The following is an 8,147-nucleotide window of genomic DNA, read 5'->3' as shown; positions in this document are numbered from 1 at the left end:
GGGAGGTGGTGAGAGGTGGAGAGCTGCGAGACCAAGAGGGAAGCCCACTTCTGTGGGCTGGACCGGGGCCAAGACACAGAGTCCCGTGGTATTTGCGGATGGACTGGCCTTAAAAGCAAAGGAAATCCATGCATTGTGCAGGATCTGATCTTAACCTTTCAGAGCCCTGCAAATTAAATGCATCAGAGGAAGGTTTGAGTGTGGTGCAGAGTGGTGGCCCTTGGGCTTGTAGGGTCTCCGAATCATACATGGAGGGAGCTGCCTGCCTCACTCAGGTGGTGAGAATCCAGGGTGAGGTCATTTCATGCTGTCCTCAGCTTGGTCCCTCTGGCACCATCCCATCTCAGTGGCAGCTTCTGGCCACCTGCCTGCTTCACTGCTCCTTGCCAGGGTCAAGACCCAGGCAGGCTGTGCCTCTTCAAGGACACCTTACTGGATGCCTGAAGGCTGCATGGTGGTCCCTTACTGTGCTGCGATGCCTCCATTATAGCAGGAAACACACGTTCCAACTTCTTTCTTGTGACCGAGCACAGGAGCCAGGTCTGGTCCACGTTTGGTCTGCAGCCCAAGCACAGGGTGGGAAAGAGCTGGTGTCTATTACAAACAGGTGAGAGGTGGAATGAATGCAATCTCTCTTTCTGGTTTCTCCACCGCGAATGCATTTATTGTTTCTGCCTCTCCCTGCCCTCAGGTTTCACTCCATTTCTTTCTTCTATCTTGCACAGCTTTTTCATACCACTTGTGTCCTATTGGGATTAAAAGCTAAGAGAAGCCCTGAACAGCTAACCTGCCTCATGGGTGATGGAGCCAGAGCCCAGGATTCTCAGGGCAGAGCTGAAGCCAGGCTGAAGTTTCACAGGATGCTCTAGTCTGGCTCCCAGGCAAGCTTCCACCTTCTGCTTCCATCTCTCCCTCTATCTCTGGGGATGGCTGGCAGCTGACTGTGGTTCTGACCCATTGCTCCCATAATTACCTCCTAATTTTATTTTCACGAAGCCATATTCTCCCAGCCGTCCCCCGCCACGTGCTCCATTAGTTTCAAACCTGGAGCTGGTGTATTTAAAGGGCACTGCAGACCAGTTCATAGCCCTGCATATGAACTGGGACAAGGCTGCTCTGGAGACAGAGGGCAGGAACAGATGTTTATCGAACACCTACAAGGTGTCTTGCACTTGCCAATGGCAGGTGTGCTCTTTGCAATGACCTGCGGGGTTGGTACTGCATTTGTGATCCCTGCTTTAAAGACTGAGGAAGCTGAGAGGGGATGCAACTTGCCCAAGGCCACGCAGACCGTCCATGGCAGAACGTGGGCTCACACCAGGGCTCTCTGCTCCCGAGTCTGTGCTCCATGCCCTGCCCACAACTCCTCCCATGTCCCGTTCAGAAATGCCAGAGGTGACCCAGGATCACCTCTTGGGAAAGGTGCATGTGTAAACTCAGAAGAGGCCCTTTCTTGTCCAGGAAGCTCTGTCCCCTCTCTCTGTCTCCGCAGAGCCTGCAGCTGGGAGTCCGACTCCACAGTCTTGCTCTGGGCTGGCCCCAGGTCAGCTTTCCTGGTGAAATTTCCTGTCACTAAATGTAGAGGTGTGCACTCATTGCCAAGTTCATGGCAGGCCTAATTCAGTAAACATGCACTTATTTGTTTATTTGGACAGTAAGCAGGCTCACAACAGTCTTCTGATCTAAGGCCCAATAGAAAGCCCATTTTCTAGATGAGAAAACAAGCTCAAGGAGGCTGGCTAACTCGCCCAAGGTCACAAAGATGGTAAGTGGTGGAGCTCAAATTCAAAACTAAGTCTGTCTAACTCCAGCCCAATTCTGAAGCGCAGTATTTCCAAACATTCATTGGCCATCTGCTGACTGTGTGATAGGCACGGTGCTACTCAATTTTTATGAGCTCTCTCATTGAATCAGCAAGTGGCACTGGACTATCTGTTATTAAATCATATTTATAGAAGGGGAAACTGAGGCTCTGAGCATCTGGCCGATTTGCCCAGGGTTGCACAGCTAAAGAATGGTGGAATGGAGGTTTGAATCAGGCCCTTTTGGTTCCAGAGGTTAAACTCTAAGCATTTGCTGTCCTACCGCTGCAATAGGACAGGTCTATCAAATGCAGGGCACCAAGCCAGGCTCCTGGGAGGCAGCAATCAATGAGATGTGTTCCAGGGGAGGATGACAGGAAAGTCCTCAGTCACAGTGCAATGTGAGAAGGGGGGGCTGAGGAGTCTGTCCAGGGTGGGGGAGGTGGAGAAGGGGTGGCCATGGGTGCACGGGGGCCAAAAGTGGCTCCCAAGAGTAGGGGAAGCTTAATGTGGATCTTTAAGGACAAGCAGGATTAGGGTGGGCAAAGAAAAGGAAGAAGGGAATTCCAGGCAGGCGGAACAGCCTGTGCTAAGGCCCAGAAGCGAAATAGAGCATGATGTTCTCAGGGAAACGCAGGTCATACCATGTGGCACTGACCAACTTAAGAGGCAGGCCAAGGCCAGGTTGAGTAAAGTATGAGGTTACGAGCAGCGGTGCAATCTTATGGTCAATTAATCTATGACAAAGGAGGCAAGAATATACGATGGAGAAAAGACAGTCTCTTCAATAAGTGGTGCTCAGAAAACTGGACAGCTACATGTAAAAGAATGAAATTAGAACATTTCCTCACACCATATACAAAAATAAACTCAAAATGGATTAAAGGAGTTGTATGGTTTCAGGACCCTCCAAGTCCATCCACGTTGTTACAAATGGCAGAATTTCATTCTTTTTTTTTACACCCATTCATCTCTTGATGGACACCTAGGTTGCTTCCATGTTTGTCCTTATTTAAATACCTCATTCAGGTCAGTGCTGGAGGAAGGAGGAAGTGAAGAAGATATTCAGGTGAAATTCATATGCCGGCTCTTGGGTTCTCCAGTTTCTTCTCTTTCCCCCACTCACGGTGTTCTAACTTTTCACTCCCCCCTCCCAGACCCATCACATGCTTATGTCCACCTCACAGTCCTGAGCATCACAAAATCTTGGGGTGGGAAAGCACCTCTGCATTCCTCCTGGCTATTGCCTCCTCTTCCACATGTGACCAGAAATACTCTACTTGATTGCCTCCAATGACGGGCAACTCATTATATGAGATAAAGGACCTGTAACTCTGACAAGGCGGGCAGTGGTTGGACATGAGTTGCCCTGATCTCATTTGAGATGTGAGAAAACTAAGCAGGTGCCACCATTAGATTGCACAGGATTTCTGGGGGAGAAAAGGGCCTTCTTAGCTGTGTCTGGGTCAAAGATGAATGCATTGTATGCTGTAACAACTTCGCTCTCCAGTGTAATCACAATAGCATTTATTGAGCACTGACCGTATGCCTGGCACTGTGTATTAAGCTCATTTTAATTGCTGCTTCCACTTTTACCCACAGACGGCTGTCAAGTTTTTAGAGGCGACATTTGCTAGATGAAGGAGGAGTGAATTGGTTCTGTCTGGCTCCTGCTCTAGTGCCCCTTCTGGCCTCTGGTTCTGGCTTAGGCAGTGCCAGTGGACCTCAACTCCAGGGCAGCCTGTAGGTCTACGCAGGCCTATGGGATCTAGAAACTGCCTTACTTATGGTCCAGGGCCTCAGCCTTGCGTTCTCTGCCCTCTCTTCCCTCCCCCCCGACTCCCTGCACACACACAGGTAGGGGTACAGGAGGGAGCATTTCAGATGTGGTTCAGGGCCCGTCTGCGCTCTCAATATCCCGTTTCAGCTTCAGCATCTGAGATGGCAGGAAGCCTCTTCCCCTCCGGTCTCAGCTGACTTCTGTCCCCTGGTCCCATGCAGAGCAGGACAGAGCCCTGTTCCTGCAGAGGGTCCCGCAGAAGTGTGACGGGGCCCCCTTGGGCATCTCCCAAGCCTCCGCTCCCTGCGCAAGACCAAGATCTCTTCTGCAACCTCGGAGCCTCTGACCTGTGGGTGTCCTTGGTAGTGGGCGGTGCTTGGGCAGGCAGCAGAGAGAAGCCCTGCCCTGGCTCTGAGTGTGTGCAGCTGTGGTCAGACACGCTCACCTGATCCCAGGGTGCACATGTTCGCACAAGGTTCCTAATACTAAAATAACACCTCTACCTCCCACTTGTAAAATCTCAAGCGTGTCCATCCATCTCTCTTGCTTCTTTGACCCTCATAAAACCCTGTGAGAGAGGCCAGGTAGGTATTATTGCCTCCACCTTACAGATAGGTATTATTGTCCCCCTTTTACAGATTAAAAAATGAGGGTTGGAGAAGTGAAGTGATTGCTTCCCGAGAGTTGGAGTAAAAAAATCAAAGTCAGGTCCACCCAAGTCCTGGTTCTCTGCTTCTTTCATTCATTGTTTCCATGGGTTTGCTTCTATACCCACAGGGCTAGGTAACTTGTCTGGGGTCACATGGCTGAAAGGTGGCAGCAACAGAATTGAAACCGAGAGACCACGGATAGGTATCCGGTGCAGGACGTGTGGAACTGGATGACGACCCTTCTCAGCCCCTCGCTGGCTGGTCGCCTCCTCACCTGCAGGTCCCTGCTGGTCTGTGCTCCCACTGGTGATGTATGGGGAAGGGAGCGGGCTGGCAATTCCTTCCTTCTCTCGGCTTCCCTGGCTGCCAGAGAGGCAGGTGGCTTCCTCTCATTTCCAATTCAAAGGGCATTGAGCTTGCAGAAGGCAGATGAATGGGCTCTTCAGCCAGGCAAGATTTTGTTGCTAAAATACATGGTCTGATTATGAGTGATTGAGGGGATAGGAGAGACTGCAGTTGTCTCTGATTTGTTCTGGTTTGAAATAGTTCTAAACAAGTCACCAGGAGGCAGGAGCGGGGGCTGCAGAGTTCAGCGTTGCAGGCCTTTGGCAGTGATACATTTCCTGAGGACGCCAGGGCCGTTTCTGACAATCCCGGACAGGGTTTTCAAACAGTTTTTGAAATCAGATTCGGTACATTTATCTTGTCTCCTCTCCATGTGGCATGAAAGCCTCCCCATTTTCTCTCTCTCGCTTTCTTTTCTTTCTTCCTTTTATACATATATATTTTATTTTTATTATTTTTTTGTCCTCTCCAGCATCAGAAGTGAGCCGTAAATTAAGGGAAGGCGGCTTGGGGAACCGAAACCAGCCTGGTGTGGAATAATGATGTTATCAGTGGCCTGAGATTCGTCGTGACACTGCCTCCCATGTCTGTCTGACAAGGAGAATCTACTTGAGAGAATTCATCCTGTCAGGATTGAAGGCAGTAATTCAGGCCAGTGATTCATGACCCCTTTATGGGCCCATGAATACATTCATCTTCCAGATTGATCTCATTCCAAAATCCATGATCGTCCATTCCAGCAGGAGGTGGCAGAGGGAGTGTGATGTGTGGGAGACAAGCCTCTCTGCCAGCAGAGACGAAGGGGGACCCTGGCGGCTGCTCCGCGTGACAGGAAATGCGGCTCAGTGAAGATATTTCAATTAGATGGTTTGCGAGATGCCCGACTCAGCCCCGCAAGAAGGCTGGACAGCTCCTTCCTCACCAGGAGAGGATGACAGAGTAAGACACCTCCCGCCCACCCCACCCCCACGCCCATTTGTCACTTCTGCCTTGGTTTGAGTCATAGGGCTGCTGCAGTTGCAAGCGACTGTCCTGCTCCTGCCCTTTAAACCGGACTGAGCCAGACACCCACCATTCGTAAACTCTCCGGGGTCCAAATGCTTGTTCAGGGATGATGGCCCTGACTGACCCCAACAGAGGCAGGATGACCAGCCATGAGGAACACGCACAGACGCTGGAGCCAGGTCAGCTGGGTTCAAACCCTGGCTTTTTATTCTGGTGGCTGCCGCGTGAACGTGAGCATGTCACTTAAATTCTCCGTGTCTCAGTTTCCCCACAAAACTCAGCCATGGCCCGATTGTGTGGCTGAAAGGAGTGAATATATAGTAAACACTGAGTGCTGCCTGGTACACAGCTAGTGCTCAGTCAGTGTTGGCTAACCCCACACACTCTCCCGTGCTTTGCCCGCTGGCTTCCTAGAAGCTCTGCCCTTGACTCGGACGTCTGCTTCCAGTCCCATTGGTTTGGGAACTCCCTGGGCAACCCCCTTTGGCTTCTAGCATCTTCGTTTCCTCTATACATTTTGCCCTTGGTCACAGCTCCAGCTCTGATCCACCAGAATGCCACCTACTAAGCAGGCCCCAAACTGGAGGGGTGTTCAGACAGGATGAGAGCTTTGGGACCGCCGTCCAGTGTTTGCACAGCTGAGGCCCAGAGAAAGGAAGGCACTTGCCCAGGGGCGCTCACCAGTGACCCCTGGAGCTGGCGTCCCGGCTCCAAGTCTAATGCTCTCTCCACTGTCCCACGATGCTTTAGAAGGTGCTTTCTTAGTGATGCCACTTCTCTTTTCCTTGACTGTGCCTCAGGCAGGAGTCCTGGCTCAGAGACACCGCTCTGGAACACGCCTGAGTCCCTCAGGTGACACCCAGTCTGGCACGGGTCTCAAAGGTAGGGTCCCTCAGTTCTCGATCCAAGAGGCAGCTGCAAACTGTGACAAGATCTCCACATGGCAGCCATGGCCTCACAACCGGTGTAGTGGGTGGGCTGGGTGGGTGTGCCACAGGGCGTCAGCATTTGCAGAGAAATGTGCTTTTTTTTTTTTTTAAACCAATGGACAGATGAGCTTCCCTGTATGGGGGTGGGGGATTCCAAGTTGTTTGAATTACTGTCTTTTTACTGCGTACAAGGGAATAAACCAATCCTTCGCACGTGCTTCCTTTCTCTGTCTTCAAAGTCATGTTCTTAAAACCCTGGAGCTTCAGAAACAACTTTTTTGGGTCCCTGCATCTTTATGTTGAAAGGAATGTCAGCTAGCCTGGTATGTACATCACTGGCAGCCCTGTTATCCAGGCAGGTGTGGAATGAGTTGGATGAAGCCCACCACCCTGACACTCCCCTGCCCCATTTTCCCCACACAGGCCTTCCTTAAGGCTACAAGAGAGCACTGCCTGTCAACTGCTTGGTCTACACCCATGGTGCACACTTGCATAATGTAGGGGGGTGATGGATCAGTTGTAAAGAGCCTGGCTCTTTGGAGTCAGAGCCTTGAGTTCAAATCCAGCCATTTGTTAGAAGTGTGATCTTGGCAAAATTATCCTTTGTCTCTAAGTCTCAGCTTCCCTTCGGTAAAGTGGGGTAAAATACTTATCCTGCGGAGTTTTTAGGAAGATCAAATGAGCTAACACAGGTGGTAGTTCCTTCTCCTCTCCCCTTCCTCCTACATTCTAGAACCTGAGCACTCTGGCCCACCACAGGTTACACCCCAGAGAGTTAGTTCTGGAGATGGGCAGGGAATCAGCCCTGAGGGGCCTGCAGGGGAGAGACGCGGGGGTCCCTTCCTTCCATCATCTTGGGGTCTCTACCACAGATCTTCCAGGCCAAGTGCTCAGTGCAAATACAACGCCCCCTTGCTCAGTAGATCGCAACCTTACCCTCGGGGCGGGGAGGGCTCATCTTTTGAAATGTTCAGGATGGAGCCTGGGGAAGGTGGGCTGCATGCAGGGTCCTCTGCTTCTCTGGCCAGCAACACTTGCCGTGAGTTATTTTCACAGATTCCCCTACTGATGACACAAGGCATGGCCCTCGCAGACACAGCTCCCTGACCTGAGGGCTGTCCTCCTGGGCTCTGCTTCAGAGCAGACTCACAACTAGGTTGCACCACTGCGTCCCCTTTGTCTGCACCCCTCCTACACTCCATCGCCTACCCCCACCTCCATCCTTCACCCTTCCAATCCCCAGCCTCAGCATCTACCACAACCAATGAATACCTGTCATTCAGAACTCTTGGAAGAAGCCAGGCCAGGGGAGCCGCTTGGCAGGATTTTGGTGGCCTTGAAGTAGACTCTCGCACGTGGACTGGGGGGCTTGTCTGAAGGAGGAGTGGCCTAGTTACATTGATCTGATGCTCCATCGCATCCAGTTGTGCACACAGCACTTAAAACCACATGGCCGGGCTTCCCTGGTGGCGCAGTGCTTGAGAGTCCGCCTGCCGATGCGGGAGACGCGGGTTCGTGCCCCGTCTCGGGAGGATCCCACGTGCCGCGGAGCGGCTGGGCCCGTGAGCCGTGGCCGCTGGGCCTGCGCGTCCGGAGCCTGTGCTCCGCAAATGGGAGAGGCCACAACAGTGAGAGG

Source organism: Lipotes vexillifer, unplaced genomic scaffold, assembly GCF_000442215.2.
Source record: "Lipotes vexillifer unplaced genomic scaffold, Lipotes_vexillifer_v1.1 scaffold370, whole genome shotgun sequence".
In the NCBI taxonomy this organism is placed as follows: Eukaryota; Metazoa; Chordata; class Mammalia; order Artiodactyla; family Lipotidae; genus Lipotes; species Lipotes vexillifer.
The sequence above is the reverse complement of the archived record's forward strand: the minus strand, read 5'-3'. Positions refer to the sequence as shown.